Source organism: Globicephala melas, chromosome 1, assembly GCF_963455315.2.
Source record: "Globicephala melas chromosome 1, mGloMel1.2, whole genome shotgun sequence".
Taxonomy (NCBI): Eukaryota; Metazoa; Chordata; class Mammalia; order Artiodactyla; family Delphinidae; genus Globicephala; species Globicephala melas.
Genome location: NC_083314.1, coordinates 57,829,689 through 57,849,159, shown reverse-complemented (window position 1 = coordinate 57,849,159; position 19,471 = coordinate 57,829,689).

Genomic DNA, 19,471 nt, shown 5'->3' with positions numbered 1-19,471 from the left:
ACAAGGACCTACTGTATAGCACAGGGAATGCTGCTCAATATTCTGCAATAACCTAAATGGGAAAAGAATTTGAGAATGAATAGATACATATATATTTATAACTGAATCATTTGCCGTACACCTGAAACTAACACAACATTGTTAATCAACTATGCTCCAATATAAAATAAAAATTCAAAAAAAAAGAAAAGAAAGGAATATTTGGGGTGAAATATTAAAAAGTCACATCTTTGGGAAAAAAAAAAAAGCCACCCTTCGGGAGACAAGATGATAAACAAGCCAGAGCACATTTGGTGAATCCTCATGCAGCATTGACGGATCCAACTCACATACTGCTAATCTTGGGCAGCCTCCTGTCACTGTAGACTGTATTAATGTCTGCTAAGTATTTGAGGAAATTTTCCTGTAGAGCTTTCTGAGAAGTCGTTTACTATGTTTACATTCAATTAAATGAATCGTATGCCTGTTTTTCAGTGGGAGTCACAACAATGAAGGGATTGGACTAGATCAGTGGTTTTTAACTTCGCTGTTACCTACTTCAGGGGATCAAAGATAATTGTGTGGGAGGAAAAAACTAAAGCATGGCTTCTCCTCAACCCAACCCACACTGCTGCTTTTTATCATTTTTTTTTAACATCTTTATTGGACTATAATTGCTTTACAATGGTGTGTTAGTTTCTGCTGTATAACAAAGTGAATCAGTTATACATATACATATGTTCCCATATCTCTTCCCTATTGCGTCTCCCTCCCTCCCACCCTCTCTATCCCACCCGTCTAGGTGGTCACAAAGCCCCGAGCTGATCTCCCTGTGCTATGCGGCTGCTTCCCACTACCTATCTATTTTACGTTTGGTAGTGTATATATGTCCATGCCACTCTCTCACTTTGTCACAGCTTACCCTTCCCCCTCCCCATATCCTCAAGTCCATTCTCTAGTAGGTCTGTGTCTTTATTTCTGTCTTACCCCTACGTTCTTCATGACATTTTTTTCCCCTTAGATTCCACATATATGTGTTTGCATACAGTATTTGTCTTTCTCTTTCTGACTTACTACACTCTATATGACAGACTCTATGTCCATCCACCTCACTACAAATAACTCAATTTCATTTCTTTCTATGGCTGAGTAATATTCCATTGTGTATATGTGCCACATCTTCTTTATCCATTCATCCGATGATGGACACTTAGGTTGCTTCCATCTCCTGGCTATTGTAAATAGAGCTGCAATGAATATTTTGGTACATGACTCTTTTTGAATTATGGTTTTCTCAGGGTATATGCCCAGTAGTGGGATCGCTCAGTCATATGGTAGTTCTATTTGTAGTTTTTTAAGGAACCTCCATACTGTTCTCCATAGTGGCTGAACCAATTCACATTCCCACCAGCAGTGCAAGAGGGTTCCCTTTTCTCCACACCCTCTCTAGCATTTATTGTTTCTAGATTTTTTGATGATGGCCATTCTGACTGGTGTGGGATGATATCTCATTGTAGTTTTGATATGCATTTCTCTAATGATTAATGATGTTGAGCATTCTTTCATGTGTTTGTTGGCAGTCTGTATATCTTCTTTGGAGAAATGTCTATTTAGGTCTTCTGCCCATTTTTGGATTGGGTTGTTTCTTTTTTTTGTTATTGAGCTGCATGAGCTGCTTATAAATTTTGGAGATTAATCCTTTGTCAGTTGCTTCATTTGTAAATATTTTCTACCATTCTGAGGGTTGTCTTTTGGTCTTGTTTATGGTTTCCTTTGCTGTGCAAAAGCTTTGAAGTTTCATTAGGTCTCATTTGTTTATTTTTGTTTTTATTTCCATTTCTCTAGGAGGTGGGTCAAAAAGGATCTTGCTGTGATGTATGTCACAGAGTGTTCTGCCTATATTTTCCTCTAAGAGTTTGATAGTTTCTGGCCTTACATTTAGGTCTTTAATCCATTTTGAGCTTATTTTTGTGTATGGTGTTAGGGAGTGTTCTAATCTCATACTTTTACAGGTACCTGTCCAGTTTTCCCAGCACGACTTATTGAAGAGGCTGTCCTTTCTCCACTGTACATTCCTGCCACCTTTATCAAAGATAAGGTGACCATATGTGCATGGGTTTATCTCTGGGTTTTCTATCCTGTTCCATTGATCTATATTTCTGTGTTTGTACCAGTACCATACTGTATTGATTACTGTAGCTTTGTAGTATAGTCTGAAGTCAGGGAGCCTGATTCCTGCAGCTCCATTTTTCATTCTCAAGATTGCTTTGGCTATTCGGGGTCGTTTGTGTTTCCATACAAATTGCGAAATTTTTTGTTCTAGTTCTGTGAAAAATGCCAGTGGTAGTTTGATAGGGATTGCATTGAATCTGTAGATTGCTTTGGGTAGTAGAGTCATTTTCACAATGTTGATTCTTCCAATCCAAGAACATGGTATATCTCTCCATCTATTTGTATCATCTTTAATTTCTTTCATCAGTGCCTTATAATTATCTGCATACAGGTCTTTTGTCTCCTTAGGTAGGTTTATTCCTAGATATTTTATTCTTTTTGTTGCAATGGTAAATGGGACTGTTTTCTTAATTCACTTTCAGATTTTTCATCATTAGTGTATAGGAATGCCAGAGATTTCTGTGCATTAATTTTGTATCCTGCAAGTTTACCAAATTCATTGATTACCTCTAGTAGTTTTCTGGTAGCATCTTTAGGTTTCTCTATGTATAGTATCATGTCTTCTAAAAACAGTGACAGCTTTACTTCTTCTTTTCCGATTTGGATTCCTTTTATTTCCTTTTCTTCTCTGAATGCTGTGGCTAAAACTTCCAAAACTATGTTGAATAAGAGTGGTGAGAGTGGGCAACCTTGTCTTGCTCCTGATCTTAGTAGAAATGGTTTCAGTTTTTCACCATTGAGGACAATGTTGGCTGTGGGTTTGTCATATATAGCCTTTATTATGTTCAGGAAAGTTCCCTCTATGTGCACTTTCTGCAGAGTTTTTATCATAAATGGGTGTTGAATTTTTTCAATAGCTTTTTTGGCATCTATTGAGATGATCATATGATTTTATTCTTCGATTTATTAATATGGTGTATCACGATTGATTTGCGTATATTGAAGAATTCTTGCATTCCTGGAATAAACCTCACTTGATCATGGTGTATGATCCTTTTAATGTGCTGTTGGATTCTGTTTGCTAGAATTTTGTTGAGGATTTTTGCCTCTATCTTCATCAGTGATATTGGCCTGTAGTTTTTTTTCTTTGTGACATCTTTGTCTGGTTTTGGTATCAGGGTGATGGTGGCCTCATAGAATGAGTTTGGGAGTGTTCCTCCCTCTGCTATATTTTGGAAGAGTTTGAGAAGGATAGGTGTTAGCTCTTCTCTAAATGTTTGATAGAATTCGCCTGTGAAACCATCTGGTCCTGGGCTTTTGTTTCCTGGAAGATTTTTAATCACAATCTCAATTTCAGTGCTTGTGACTCGTCTGTTTATACTTTCTATTTCTTACTGAAAGTCTCAAAAGGTCATGCTTTTCCAAGAATTTGTCCATTTCTTCCAGGTTGTCCATTTTATTGGCCTATAGTTGCTTGTAGTAATCTCTCATTATCCTTTGTATTTCTGCAGTGTCACTTTTTTCTTCTCCTTTTTCATTTCTAATTCTGTTGATATGAGTCTTTTCCCTTTTTTTACTGATGAGTCTGGCTAATGGTTTATCAATTTTGTTTATCTTCTCAAAGAACCAGCTTTTAGTTTTATTGATCTTTGCTATCATTTCCTTTATTTCTTTTTCATTTATTTCTGATCTGATCTTTATGATTTCTTTCCTTCTGCTAACTTTGGGGTTTTTTTGTTCTTCTTTCTCTAATTGCTTTAGTTGTTAGGTTAGGTTGTTTATTGGAGGTGTTTCTTGTTTCTTGATATAGGATTGTATTGCTATAAACTTCCCTCTTAGAACTGCTTTTGATGCATCCCATAGGATGTGGGTTATCATGTTTTCATTGTCATTTGTTTGTAGGTATTTTTTGATTTCCTCTTTGATTTCTTCAGTGATCTCTTGATTATTTAGTAGTGTATTGTTTAGCCTCCATGTGTCTGTATTTTTTACAGATTTTTTTCCTGTAATTGATATCTAGTCTCATAGCGTTGTGGTCAGAAGAGATACTTGATACAATTTCAATTATCTTAAATTTACCAAGGCTATATTTGTGACCCAAGATATGATCTGTGCTGGAGAATGTTCCATGAGCACTTGAGAAGAAAGTGTATTCTGTTGTTTTTAGATGAAATGTCCTATAAATATCAATTAAGTCCATCTTGTTTAATGTGTCATTTAAAGCTTGTGTTTCCTTACTTATTTTCATTTTGGATGATCTGTCCATTGGTGAACGTGGGGTGTTAAATCCCCCTACTATAATTGTGTTACTGTCGATTTCCCCTACTATGGCTGTTAGCATTTGCCTTATGTATTGAGGTGCTCCTATGTTGGGTGCATAAATATTTACAATTGTTATATCTTCTTCTTGGATTGACCCCTTGATCATTATGTAGTGTCCTTCTTTGTCTCTTATAATAGTGTTTATTTTAAAGTCTATGTTGTCTGATATGAGAATTGCTACTCCAGCTTTCTTTTAATTTACATTTGCAGGGAATGTCTTTTCCATCCCCTCACTTTCAGTCTCTATATATCCCTAGGTCTGAAGTGGGTCTCTTGTAGACAGCATATACATGTGTCTTGTTTTTGTATCCATTCAGCCAGTCTGTGTCTTTGGTTGGAGTACTTAATCCATTTACATTTAAGGTAGTTATTGATATGTATGTTCCTATTACCATTTTCTTAATTGTTTGGGGTTTGTTATTGTATGTCTTTTCCTTCTCTTGTGTTTCCTGCCTAGAGAAGTTCCTTTAGCATTTGTTGTAAAGCTGGTTTGGTGGTGCTGAATTCTCTGAGCTCGCTTGTCTGTAAAGGTTTTAATTTCTCCGTCGAATCTGAATGAAATCCTTGCTGGGTAGAGTAATCTTGGTGGTAGGCTTTTCCCTTTCATCACTTTAAAGATGTCCTGCCACTCCCTTCTAGCCTGCACAGTTTCTGCTGAAAGATCAGCTGTTAACGTTATGGGGATTCCCTTGTAAGTTATTTGTTGTTTTTCCCTTGCTGCTTTTAATATGTTTTCTTTGTATTTAATTTTTGACAGTTTGATTAATACGTGTCTTGCCGTATTTCTCCTTGGATTTATCCTGTATGGGACTCTCTGCACTTCCTGGACTTGACTGATTATTTCCTTTCCCATATTAGGGAAATTTTCAACTATAATCTCTTCAAATATTTTCTCAGTCCCTTTCTTTTTCTCTTCCTCTTCTGGGACCCCTATAATTCAAATGTTGGTGTGTTTAATGTTATCCCAGAGGTCTCTGAGACTGTCCTCAGTTCTTTTCATTCTTTTTTCTTTATTCTGCTCTGCAGTAGTTATTTCCACTATTTTATATTCCAGGTCACTTATCCGCTCTTCTGCCTCTGTTATTCTGCTATTGATCCCTTCTAGAGTATTTTTAATTTCATTTATTGTGTTGTTCATCATTGTTTGTTTCCTCTTTAGGTCTTCTAGGTCCTTGTTAAATGTTTCTTGCATTTTGTCTATTCTATTTCCAAGATTTTGGATCATCTTTACCATCATTATTCTGAATTCTTTTTCAGGTAGACTGCCTATTTCCTCTTCATTTGTTAGGTGTGGTGGGTTTTTATCTTGCTCCTTCATCTGCTGTGTGTTTTTCTGTCTTCTCATTTTGCTTATCTTACTGTGTTTGGGGTCTCCTTTTTGCAGGCTGCACATTCTTAGTTCCTGTTGTTTTTGGTGTCTGCCCCCAGTGGCTAAGGCTGGTTCAGTGGGTTGTGTAGGCTTCCTGGTGGAGGGGACTAGTGCCTGTGTTCTGGTGGATGAGGCTGGATCTTGTCTTTCTGGTGGGCAGGTCCACGTCTGGTGGTGTGTTTTGGGGTGTCTGTGGACTTATTATGATTTTAGGCAGCCCTGCTAATGGGTGGGGTTGTGTTCCTGTCTTGCTAGTTGTTTGGCATAGGGTGTCCAGCACTGTAGCTTGCTGGTTGTTGAGTGAAACTGGGTGTTGGTGTTGAGATGGAGATCTCTAGGAGATTTTTGCCATTTGATATTATGTGGAGCTGGGAGGTCTCTTGTGGACCAGTGTCCTGAAGTTGGCTCTCCCAAGTCAGAGTCACAGCACTGACTCCTGGCTGCAGCACCAAGAGCCTTTCATCCACACGGCTCCAATGCAGGAACTCGGCAGGGCGGAGACTCGGGCTCTCCTTTCCGAGGGTGGGAGAGACGAAAACCCGGGACCCGTTTTCTCTGGAATGTTCCAAAAGAAAGGTGCACACCCCCTCTCCACACTGCTGCTTTTTTATCTGTTTTACATATTGGGGTACCCACTAATATTTTATTGAGGGAAAATTATATCCTGCTAAAAATTTAAAGGCCTGTCATTCCTACTAACTCTAATAGAAGAGGATTCTGTGTGTAAACGTTATACTCAGTCATTTCACTCTCATCCCTTGTTCTGCATCCAAGTGGAGATGCCCAGGAGGTAGCTGGATATTCAGGTCTGAAGCACCTGAAAGACAGTGGGTTCTCATAAAAAAAACAAGGGCTGGATAATATAGAACACTGCATTTCTGTGATAAAGTCAGGAGGAGCATTTCTTATAATGTTGCTCTGTGTATTAAATGATGTTATAAGTCACTAAAAGCAATTTTAGGAGGGACCAAAATAGCCAAGTACGAGTAAGCAGGTATCTGATAATGTGGAAGGACTACATATCCTTTAGAACTCTTCCCTGAATATTATTCCTCTCAAATGAGGTTTTGGCAATGGTTCAGCTCCCTACAGATACATGGCCAATTAAGGGAGTATCTTTGCCAAAGTATATAGAAACATTTGCACAACTATGAGGACTCAAACCTCTATACCATAGAGCTTGCCTGCAATAACTTTAGCCTGAAAAAATCCTATGCTCCAATTTAAAATGAAAATGTTACCAATTGCAACTGGTAAAAAGAAAAATCAATAAAATATTTTAATTTTAGCAGTGCACTTTGCAGTGAACCCTTCAAGATATTATAGTTGCAATATGTAATCCTGGGTAATTAAATGAATTAATCTGCTTGTTTATTTTATTTTTAAAGAACTGGCTTTTTAATTATTTTTTATTTTATTCATTTGTTTTAGGCCATGTTGGATCTTCGTTGCTGCGCGCGAGCTTTCTCTAGTTGCCGCGAGCGGGGACTACTCTTTATTGCGGTGCATGTGCTTCTCATTGTGGTGGCTTCTCTTGTTGTGGAGCACGGCCTCCAGGCGCGAGGGCTTCGGTAGTTGTGGCACACAGGCTTAGTTGCTCCACAGCATGCGGGATCTTCCTGGACCAGGGCTCGAACCTGTGTCCCCTGCATCGACAGGTGGATTCTTAACCACTGCGCCCCCATGGAAGTCCCTGCTTGTTTAATTTATATGAATCAATTTAACGTTAGAGCATACTTCCTGAAAATGATATGTAAAATAGGTATAGTGCCTGCCCTTTTAGAGCTTACATTCAAGTGGAAAGATAGCAATTAAATCATCACAAGTAAATACGTGATTACAGACTGAAAAATGCTTTGAAGGAGCAGTCTAGTAAGAGAAAATGACAGACCTAATTTAAACTGTGAAGGAATTTTATCAGGAAATCTCTCTGAGGAAGTGACATTTAAACTAAGATGTAAAAGATTAGTAATAGCTCTCCAGCTAGAGTGGAAGGTTAAAGGTATCTCAGGCAGAGGACAGCAGTAGGAAGTCCTTGAGGCAGAAGATAGTACAGCGCTGCTGGAAATCAGTGAGCAAGGTAATTGGGCAGGGAGGCAAAACCAAACAAGCCAAATAAAGCAAGACCTTATAGGTCATGGGAAGGGTGTCTGCTTTTACCAAGATAATTGTTGTAAACAAAAAGTACCACAAAGGTTTTTTTAACAGCCTTATTAAGGTATAATTGACCTACCATACAATTAATCCATTGTAAGCCTAGAGTCTGATGAGTTTTATTACATTTATACAGTTGTGCAGTGATCATTACAATCACCCAAAAAGTTCATTTGTGCCCATTTGCACCTATTTGTTCCCACCCCTACGTGAGACAACTAATCTGATGTTGTTATTGAACCTAAATTTTGCACAGCAAAGCCAATCTACTGACGCAGGATTGTGGTGAAGGAAAGCACAACGACCAAGCAAGGAGGGGCTTTTGTACCCAGGAGGGTCCCAAAGGGTCCTGCTCAGTTTCGATATCTGTCTCCACAGTTTTCTCTTTTTTAGAAATTTCATAGAAATAGAATCATATACTATATAGACTTTTGTGTCTGGCTTGTTTCATTTAGCACAATGTTTTTGAGATTCATCAATGTCATTGTAGTTTTGAAACAGGAAGGAAGGTGCAGGGGACAACCTTTAAAAGAATGACATAGCCCGAGGACACAACATAAACTGATTAGAACCAAATAGGTCCAAGATGGCAGATGAGTCAACTTCCACTAGACCTTGAGCCTCAGTACACACTCATTGTAACACATCAGCAAGCTAAATGACTCACCCACAGGTGCCGTGACAGTTCCAAGGCCAAACACAAAGGTCAAAAAGTGAGCCCAATTCCTGGAAATCCCCGTCCCTTCCCCAAAATAGCTGGAACATTCCTCCCACTCATTAGCCTATGAAATGACCTACCCCTATAAAAACTGACAACCCCATACCCTGGTTTCACTCTCACCTTCTGAGATGGCTAACACTCTGTGGAGTGTGTTTCTCTCTAAATAAATCCACTTTTTTTCATATTTTTCTTATTTATTTATTTTTAGCTGTGTTGGGTCTTCTTTGCTGGGCACAGGCTCTCTCTAGTTGCAGCAAGCAGGGGCTACTCTTCGTTGTTGTGCACGGGCTTCTCATTGCAGTAGCTTCTCTTGTTGCAGAGCACGGACTCTAGGCACGAGGGCTTCAGTAGTTGTGGCTCACAGGCTCTAGAGCGCAGGCTCAGTAGTTGTGGTGCACAGGCTTAGTTGCTCCATGGCATGTGGGATCTTCCCAGACCAGGGCTCGAACCCGTGTCCCTTGCATTGGAAGGCAGACTCTTAACAACTGCACCACCACAGAAGTCCAATAAATCCACTTCTTACCTATAACTTTGTCTCTCACTGAATTCATTCTGCAATGAGACATCAAGAACCTGAGCTTCATTAAGTCCTGAGACCAGGTGTGTGATCTCAGTTAAAAGATCGTGGGTTCGAGCTTCCCTGGCTGCGCAGTGGTTGAGAGTCCGCCTGCCGATGCGGGGGACACGGGTTACTGCCCCCGGTCCAGGAGGATCCCACATGCCGCGGAGCAGCTGGGCCCGTGAGCCATGGCCGCTGAGACTGCGCGTCCGGAGCCTGTGCGCCGCAACAGGAGAGGCCACAACAGTGAGAGGCCCGCGTACCGCAAAAAAAAAAAAGGATCGTGGGTTCAAGTCCTAATCTGAGTTACAGTTTCTGTTTGTTCCTTTTTATTGCTGAGTAGCACTTGAAGGTGTGCATATAACACACATTTATCCATTCACCAGTCAATGGACATTTGGATTGTTTTCAGGTGGTGTCTATTATGAATATGGATGCTATTAACATTCATCTACAAGTCTTGGTGTGGACATTGTTTTATTTCTCTGGGGTAGAGAAGTGGAATTGCAAGGTCCTATGGTAAGTTCCTGTTTAACTGCAAAGTTCCTGTTAAAGAAACTGCAAAGTGGCTGTGTGATTTTACATTCCCACTAGAAATACATGAGACTTCCAGTTTCTATATATCCTCATCAATACTTGTTATTGTCTGATGAAATAAAATCCATATTTTATAGCAAGATGAGAAAATTTTAAACATAAAATTTTTCTTTGCCATTTCAGCCTCCTGTCTCCCCTTTAGTAGGTATTATGCCTCTGCATTAACCAGGACTCTTTAGGAGATAACATTCCTTCTTAATCTCAGCAAGGGTCACAACTCCTTAGGCGATAACATTCCCTGATCTTAAGAGGCCACCCACTACTTTGTACCTGTAGATCTGAATTGTGCAAACTGTCAATAATATGTCATTTAATGTACAGCCCTCTGTCTCAAAAACTTATATAACTGTGCTTTGACCTTTAATAGGCAGAACAGTCCTCAGATTTCTGAAAGACTTCTTCCCAGGTTACTATCCTCAAGTTGGCTCAAATAAAATTTTCCATTTCTTTCTTAGATCGACTGATTAATGTTTTCATGGACAGTCTGACTTTTTTATCTTATTTTAGTGGGTGTGTAATAGTATCTCTTTGTGGTTTTAATTTGCATTTCCCTAATGAATAATAATGTTGAGCATCTTTTCATTTTTATTTATTTAATTTAGCTGTAGTTGAGTTAAAATACTGTGTTAGTTTCAGGTATACAGCTTCAGATTCTTTTCCATTATTGGTTATTACAAGATATTACATATAGTTTCCTGTGTTTTACTGTAAACCATTGTTGTTTGTCTATTTTATATATAGCACTGTGTATCTATTAGTCCCATACTCCTAATTTATCTTTCTCCCTCCCCTTTCCCCTTTGGTAACCATAAGTTTCTTTTCTATGTCTGTAAATCTGCTTCTGTTTGTAAATTTGTATTATTTTTTTAGATTCCACATATAAGTGGTATCTTATAATATTTGTCTTTGTCTAACTTATTTCACTTAGTATAATAATCTCTAGGTCCATCCATGTTGCTGCAAATGGCAATATTTCATTCGTTTTATGGTGAGTGATATTCCATACCACATCTGTATCCATTCATCTGTCGATGGACATTTAGGTTGCTTCCATATTTTGGCTACTGTGAATAGTGCTGCTATCAACATTGGGTGCATGTATCTTGTTGAATTATAGATTTGTCTGGATATATTCCCAGGAGTGGGATCGCTGGCAACTCCATTTGTAGTTTTTTGAGGAACCTCCATACTGTTCTCCATAGTGGCTGCACCAATTTACATTAACAACAGTGTAGGAGGGTTCCCTTTTCTCCACACCCTCTCCAGCATTTGTTACTTGCGACTTTTTTTTTTTTTTTTTTTGGCCATGCTGTGCAGCTTGCAGTATCTTAGGTCCCTGACCAGGGATCAAATCCATGCTCCCTGCAGTGGAAGCAAACACACAGAGTCCTAACCACTGGACTGCCAGGGAATTCCCATTTGTAGACTTTTTAATGATGGCCATTCTGACCAGTGCAAGGTGGTACCTAATTGTAGTTTTGATTTGCATTTCTCTAATAATTAGCGAGATGGAGTATCTTTTCATGTGCCTGTTGGCAATCAGATATATTTTTTGTAATAGGGAAGAACAAGTCTGACTCCATATTGGATCTGTTTCTTTAACTTTTGTATTCTATCGCCCTGCAGCAAGTTAATCACTAAAGGAAGGTTGCCTATAGCTTAAAACATACATTAGGATTCATCTCCAGGAACCCTGCCCCCATGCCTGAATATTAAGCTAAAACACTTTTGTTTAGCTCACAGAAAATATCCTGACCACACCCACCTGTAAATGGCTGCAGGAAAGAATATTAACACATCTCCTCTGGAGTCTGGTCAGAACCAGGAAATAAGTGCAGTAGTTTATTGCCTTTTTTACTTTACCTCCTCACCTCCCCATCTCTGTACCATAAAAGAAACTAGCACTGAAACCCAGACAAGATGTTTCTTTAGGACATTAGTCTGCTATACAGATCTTGGTCTGCTGGGTTTCTGAATAAAGTCACTATTCCTCACCCCAAAACCTCATCTCTCCATTGATTGGCCTGTCATGTGATGGGCCATACAAGCTTGAACTCTGTAACATTGAAGGAGCAGGTGTTTTTGTTTTGTTTTTTCATATTAATTAATTTATTTATTTGGCTGTGCCAGGTCTTAGTTGTGGCATGCGGGTGGGATCTATTTCCTGACCAGAGATCAAACCTGGGTGCTCTGTATTGGAAGCATGGAGTCTTAACCACTGGACCACCAGGGAAGTCCTGGAGTAGGTGTTTTAATTCTGATTTTCTGGCATGAAAATAGATTCAATAGAGACACCGTTTTCTGATACAAAGTAGATACGATAAAAATCAGATTTGAGAATGGGAAATTAGGGGTTCAGTTTAAGTACTTTTGAGATGTTTGTGAATAAAAATACCTAGAGACAAACGACAATGAAAAAATGACAATCCAAAACCTATGGGATGCAGTAAAAGCAGTTCTAAAAGCTATACAAGCCTACCTCAAGAAACAAGAAAAATCTCAAATAAACAATCTAATCTTACACCTAAACTAACTAGAGAAAGAAAAACAAATAAAACCCAAAGTTAGTAGAAGGAAAGAAATCTTAAAGATCAGAGCAGAAATAAATGAAATAGAAACAAAGAAAACAATAGCAAAGATCAATAAAACTAAAAGCTGGTTCTTTGAGAAGACAAACAAAAGTGATAAACCATTAGCCAGGCTCATCAAGAAAAAGAGGGAGAGGATTCAAATCAATAAAATTAGAAATGAAAAAGGAGAAGTTACAACGGACACTGCAGAAATACAAAACATCGTAAGAGACTACTACAAGCAACACTGTGCCAATAAAATGGACAACCTGGAAGAAATGGACAAATTCTTAGAAAGGTATAACCTTCCAAGACTGAACCAGGAAGAAATAGAAAACATGAACAGACCAATCACAAGTAATGAAATTGAAACTGTGATTAAAAAATCTTCCAATAAACAAAAGTCCAGGCCCAGATGGATTCACAGGTGAATTCTATCAAACATTTAGAGAAGAGCTAACACCCATCCTTCTCAAACTCTTTGAAAAAGTTGCAGAGGAAGGAACACTTCCAAACTCATTCTACAAGGCCACCATCACCCTGATACCAAAGCCAGACAAAGATAATACAAAAAAAGAAAATTACAGACCAATATCACTTGTGAATATAGATGGAAAAATCCTCAACAAAATATTAGCATACAGAATCCAACAACACATTAAAAGATCATATACCATGATCAAGTGGGATTTGTCCCAGGGATGCAAGGATTCTTCACTATATGCAAATCAATCAATGTGATACACCATATTAACAAATTGAAGGAGAAAAACAATATGATCATCTCCATAGATGCAGAAAAAGCTTTTGACAAAATTCAACACCCATTTATGATAAAAACTCTCCAGAAAGTGGGCATAGAGGGAACCTACCTCAACATAATAAAGGTCATATATGACAAACACACAGCAAACATCATTCTCAATGATGAAAAACTGAAAGCATTTCCTCTAAGATCAGGAACAAGACAAGGATGTCCACTCTCACTACTACTATTCAACACAGTTTTGGAAGTCCTAGCTTTTGGAAGGCAATCAGAGAAGAAAAAGAAATAAAAGGAATACAAATTGGAAAAGAAGAAGTCAAACTGTCACTGTTTGCAGATGACATGATACTATACATAGAGAATCCTAAAGATGCCACCAGAAAACTACTAGAGCTAATCAATGAATTTGGTAAAGTTGCAGGATACAAAATTAATACACAGAAATGTCTTGCATTCCTATACACTAATGATGAAAAATCTGCAAGAGAAATTAAGGAAACACTCCCATTTACCATTGCAACAAAAAGAATAAAATACCTAGGAATAAACCTATGTAGGGAGACAAAAGACCTGTATGCAGAAAACTGCATGAAAGAAAGAAAGACACTGATGAAAGAAATTAAAGATGATACAAACAGATACAAACAGATGGAGAGATATACCATGTTCTTGGATTGGAAGAATCAATATTGTGAAAATGACTATACTACCCAAAGCAATCTACAGATTCAATGCAATCCCTATCAAGTTACCAATGGCATTTTTCACAGAACTAGAACAAAAAACCTTAAAATTTTTATGGAGACACAAAAGACCCCAAATAGCCAAAGCAGTCTTGAGGAAAAAAAACGGAGCTGGAGGAATCAGAGTCCTTGACTTCAGACTATACTACAAAGCTACAGTAATCAAGACAATATGGTACTGGCACAAAAACAGAAATATAGATCAATGGAACAGGATAGAAAGCCCAGAGATAAAGCCACACACCTATGGTCAACTTATCTATGACAAAGGAGGCAAGGATATACAATGGACAAAAGACAGTCTCTTCAATAAATGGTGCTGGGAAAACTGGACAGCTACATGTAAAAGAATGAAATTAGAACACTCCCTAACACCATAAACAAAAATAAACTCAAAATTGATTAGACACCTAAATGTAAGACCAGACACTATAAAACTTTTAGAGGAAAACATAGGAAGAACACTCTGTGACATAAATCACAGCAAGATCTTTTCTGATCCACCTCCTAGAGTAATGGAAATAAAAACAAAAATAAACAAATGGGACCTAATGAAACTTCAAAGCTTTTGCAAAACAAAGGAAACTAAAAGCAAGATGAAAAGACAGCCCTCAGATTGGGAGAAAATATTTGCAAACGAATCAATGGACAAAGGATTAATCTCCATAATATATAAACTGCTCATGCAGCTCAATATTAAAAAACAAACAACCCAGTGCAAAAATGGGCAGAAGACCTGAATAGACATGTCTCCAAAGAAGACATACAGATGGTCAAGAAGCACATGAAAAGCTGCTCTACATCGCTAATTATTAGAGAAATGCAACTCAGAACTACAATGAGGTATCACCTCACACCAGTTAGAATGGGCATCATCAGAAAATCTACAAACAACAAACGCTGGAGAGGGTGCGGAAAAAAGGGAACCCTCTTGCTCTGTTGGTGGGAATGCAAATTGATACAGCCACTATGGAGAACAGTATGGAGGTTCCTTAAAAAACTAAAAATAGATTTACCATATCACCCAGCAATCCCACTACTGGGCATATACCCAGAGAAAACCATAATTCAAAAATACCCATGCAAAAAAAAAAAAAAATACACATGCACCCCAATGTTCATTGCAGCACTATTTACAATAGCCAGGACATGGAAGTAACCTAAATGCCCATTGACAGACGAATGGATAAAGAAGATGTGGTACATATATACAATGGAATATTACTCAGCCATAAAAAGGAACGAAATTGGGTCATTTGTAGAGACGTGGATGAATCTAGAGACTGTCATACAGAGTGAAGTAAGTCAGAAAGAGAAAAACAAATATATTAACGCATATATGTGGAACCTAGAACAATGGTACAGATGAACCAGTTTGCAGGGCAGAAATAGAGACACAGATGTAGAGAACAAACCTATGGACACCAATGGGGGAAAGAGGCTAGGGGGGTGGTTGTGGTGGTGTGATGAATTGGGAGATTGGGATTGACATGTATACACTTATATGTATAAAATGGATAACTAATAAGAACCTGCTGTATAATAAAATATATAAAATAAAATTCAAAAATTCACACACACACAAAAATACCCTTCAATGCCATCCCATTTCACATAATGCCCTTGACCAGTATTTTGGAATGTGTACATGGGGGAGGGAATCTTACATTATGAAGGTAGAGGGTCCCTAAAGATAAATGAGTTTATGGGAACACTGTGGGGAGGACAAATCACACCCTCACAAGTTACAACCTGGGATTTTCTCATTTCCTCTCAAAACCCTCACATTTCCTCCTCCCTTCCCATTTTCCATGCCCAAGGGAACTTGAACTTCTCAGGGCAAAGCTAGCCAGAACTGTTGAGTCAGTCCCAGTTCTTCTTCTTTCTCACCTCAATGAAAACCTGTGTCCCAGGCCAGAGTGCCTTCTATGAAAGCTCACCTGAGGCAGGATGTGTACAGAAGGATCCCTTTACTATACAAGCACTAAGGAAGCAATAGAGCCCAGTGGTTAGGAGCACAGTCTTCAGAGACCCATAGGTCAGCACTGGAGTCTTGACTTAACCACTTCCAAGCTGTTAATATATTTCTGAACCTCAGTTTCTCATCTGTAAAAGGATACAGGAGTACCTACTTGAGTTGCTATGATTTTTTTTTTTTTCCACACTGCAGGTCATGTGGGATCTTAGTTCCCTGACCAGGGATCGAACCTGTGCCCACTGTAGTGGAAGCGTGGAGTCCTAACCACTGGACCACCAGGGAATTCCCAGAGTTGCTGTGATAATTAAATGTGGCGTCTGACAATAGTGATGGCTCAATATTAGTATTAAAACCTTAATTCTAGAAGCTAGAAGTAAACCTCCTTCCTCCCCTCTCCCATACAAGGGAGTGAGCACAAACCTCATATTATTCTATTAGCCATGAAAAAATTCTAGATACAAATTAGATATAAATATAACAATAACCATAATTCCCTACTGTTCTAGTTTGTGACTTTGTAACAGTGTACTTTCTGCTGGGCCACAACAACCTGTGGAAACAGTGGGGAGGACAGGGTTTCTGCTGTCTCTACCACTCCTACCCCCACTCTTTTCTTTTTTTTTCTTCTGTGCTCCGCCTTTTGTTTAACAAGGCCACTCTTTATTGGAGTATAACTGCTTTACAATGGTGTGTTAGTTTCTGCTGTATAACAAAGTGAATCAGCTATACATATACATATATCCCCATATCCCCTCCCTCTTGTGTCTCCCTCCCACCCTCCCTATCCCACCCCTCTAGGTGGTCACAAAGCACCGAGCTGATCTCCCTGTGCTATGCAGCTGCTTCCTACTAGCTATCTATTTTATATTTGGTAGTGTATATAGGTCCATGCCACTCTCTCACTTCGTCCCAGCTTACCCTTCCCCCTCCCCATGTCCTCAAGTCCATTCTTCATGTCTGTGTCTTTATTCCTGTCCTGCCCCTAGGTTCTTCAGAACTTTTTTGTTTTTTTAGATTCCATATATATGTGTTAGCATACAGTATCTGTTTTTCTCTTTCTACTTACTTCACTCTGTGTGACAGACTCTAGGTCCATCCACCTCACTACAAATAACTCAATTTCATTCCTTTTTATGGCTGTATATATGCGCAACATCTTCTTTATCCATTCATCCGATGATGGACACTAAGGTTGCTTCCATGTCCTGGCTATTGTAAATAGAGCTGCAATGAACACTGTGGTACACGACTCTTTTTGAATTATGGTTTTCTCAGGGTATATGCCCAGTAGTTACCCCCCACTCTTCATTCAGTCCCTGAACTCTTCCTTCCACACTGGGAATGTCCAGCCTAGTCCAAGCCCCTTGCTCTCTCTTGGAATCTTTAGGGGATGGTGGTAGCTCCCACCTTGTGTCTTCCCAAGACGGTCGTGCAGTTTCCCAGTCACTACAAATGGCCTCAACCTCCTGACTCCTGTGCATACACTTGGCTCCCTCCCCCGTGGATCACCCGCTCCCCCCAGCCACTGCTTCACAGGAACCTGACACCCCTACCCAAGTAGATTTTCTGCTTCCTTCCCTTCTGTCCCCCTCATGTCACTAGTCATTTTCATCACTGCTGGTGTCTGGCAGGGTGCTGGCCTTGCCTCCATTTTTCAGGCAGAGTCTAAGCCATTCCTCAGAGTTCTTCTCAGGAGTCTCAGCCTGGACCAGCTGCAGAGAATCCACTTCCTTCCCTCTTCCTGAGGTCCCGGGAGACCCACAAGTCACTTTGGCCCTTCAAACAAAATGAATGACCTCATCACATTCTAAGTGCCTGATGCACAAAAGCATAGACACCACCCATCTGGGCTTTCCAAAGCAGTGTTAAGCAATAGTGTATAACCAAATGTAACTTATTCTTCACAGACTTTTTATATACGTAAGTTCAAAATTAAAGAAAAATATTTTTGGTCAAAGTATCTATTTTGATTTTGGGTTCCATATCTAGAAGAAACTATGTTGATTTCTGAGTGTGGGGCATGAATCGGGAACTGGAGAAGAGGGAAACAAGGATAAATATGAAAGATTGTTGTCTATAACAGAGTATATTGGCATTCACACACTTACTGAGAAACTATTAGGTTCAAGAACATGCTAAGAGATGGTTGTGGATATTGTACTTTTGAATATGAGGCTCCCTGGCATCTGAGAACTCATAAAATAATAAAGAAGACAGGTTACACAAATATCTGTAGTATACAGCTGGCCATGAGAAGTGCTACAATTATGCCAATTTTTGTGAGTGATTAGAGAGGAAAGGGTTCCAATTCATTCTCCACACCGCCATTAAAATGAACTTTTTAAAATGGAAATTTCATCATGTCATTTTCTGGCTTTAAAAATCTCCAGTGACTCACCAAAACCCTCACAAAAAAGAACAGATTTGGCTTGCAGTGTGTCTGTCTCATCTCCAAACTCTTTTAGCCGTCAGCCATATCAAACCCATCGTTCTCAACTACTTACAAACATGCCAATGCTTTGAAGCCTCTAGGCCTTTGCACTTTCATTTTGCTCACGGTCTCCATTTCCTCTTCTTCCTCAACTACCAGCATCTCCACTCTACCCAGCTTGGCCTAAATACAAATCATCTCTTGAGTCCAAATGAAGACCTGGTCAGGAAGTGTTCCTTGATCTTCTCAAACAGGGTTAAGTGCCCTTCCCGTGCACTCCCGCACGCACGCTCCACTAGATGTTCACTTATCATACTCTTACACTAAACTTTTTACGTACACAAAGACCATGATCCTGTCTTACTCATCTCTATGTCCTAAGTATCTTACCTTGCCTAGAACATAGTTATTCAATAATCACCTGTCAGAAAGCTGAGTATGGAAATTCTTCATGATGAAATTCACTTAGCAGGCTTCAGCCCGCATCAGCCTAAAATTTCTAAGAAGTGAGGCGCACAACTAACCATCTCAGGCCTTTAAATGCACAGGCTCAGCATCCAGACTTCACCTCTGAACCTGAGACTCAGGGACTATGTCACTCAGAGTTGCATGGAGCAACTCTACAGTTGTTCAATCATACTAGGCATCAAACAGTTGGCTAAATTGGCTGGTTACCAAAATAGAGTCCCCCCAATACCCTCATTCCCATATTGCTCCACTGCTTTTTCACTACCATACCTGTAGCCTCTCTGTACCCTAACTCATAGAATGCTTCCTCAATCCCTTAGTCATAATTAAGACCTGACTCTGGTCCAAGACCACCAATTTCCTGCTGCCTAGCTGAGGTGGTTGACCATTTTCCCACCCTATGTACCTAAAGGTGGGTAAGTGAGGTTAATGTCTTCCCTACTCCCAATCGCACTTTCAGGCCTTCATTGTCCTTGAAGTATCACTGGTCCTGTGACAGTTGTTCTGTCTCTGACATCTACTTACTTTACACGCTCACATTCTTGAAATGCCTGGTACATTGGCACCATCTTGGAAGGCCTACATGTCCATTTGGATAATCCTTCTAATATTCTAGTTTTGTAGCATCTTGATACCTCAATAATGACTGTTTTTACTTCATTCAGGTTTCCATCCTTGTGATCATACCTGGACCTTGTTACC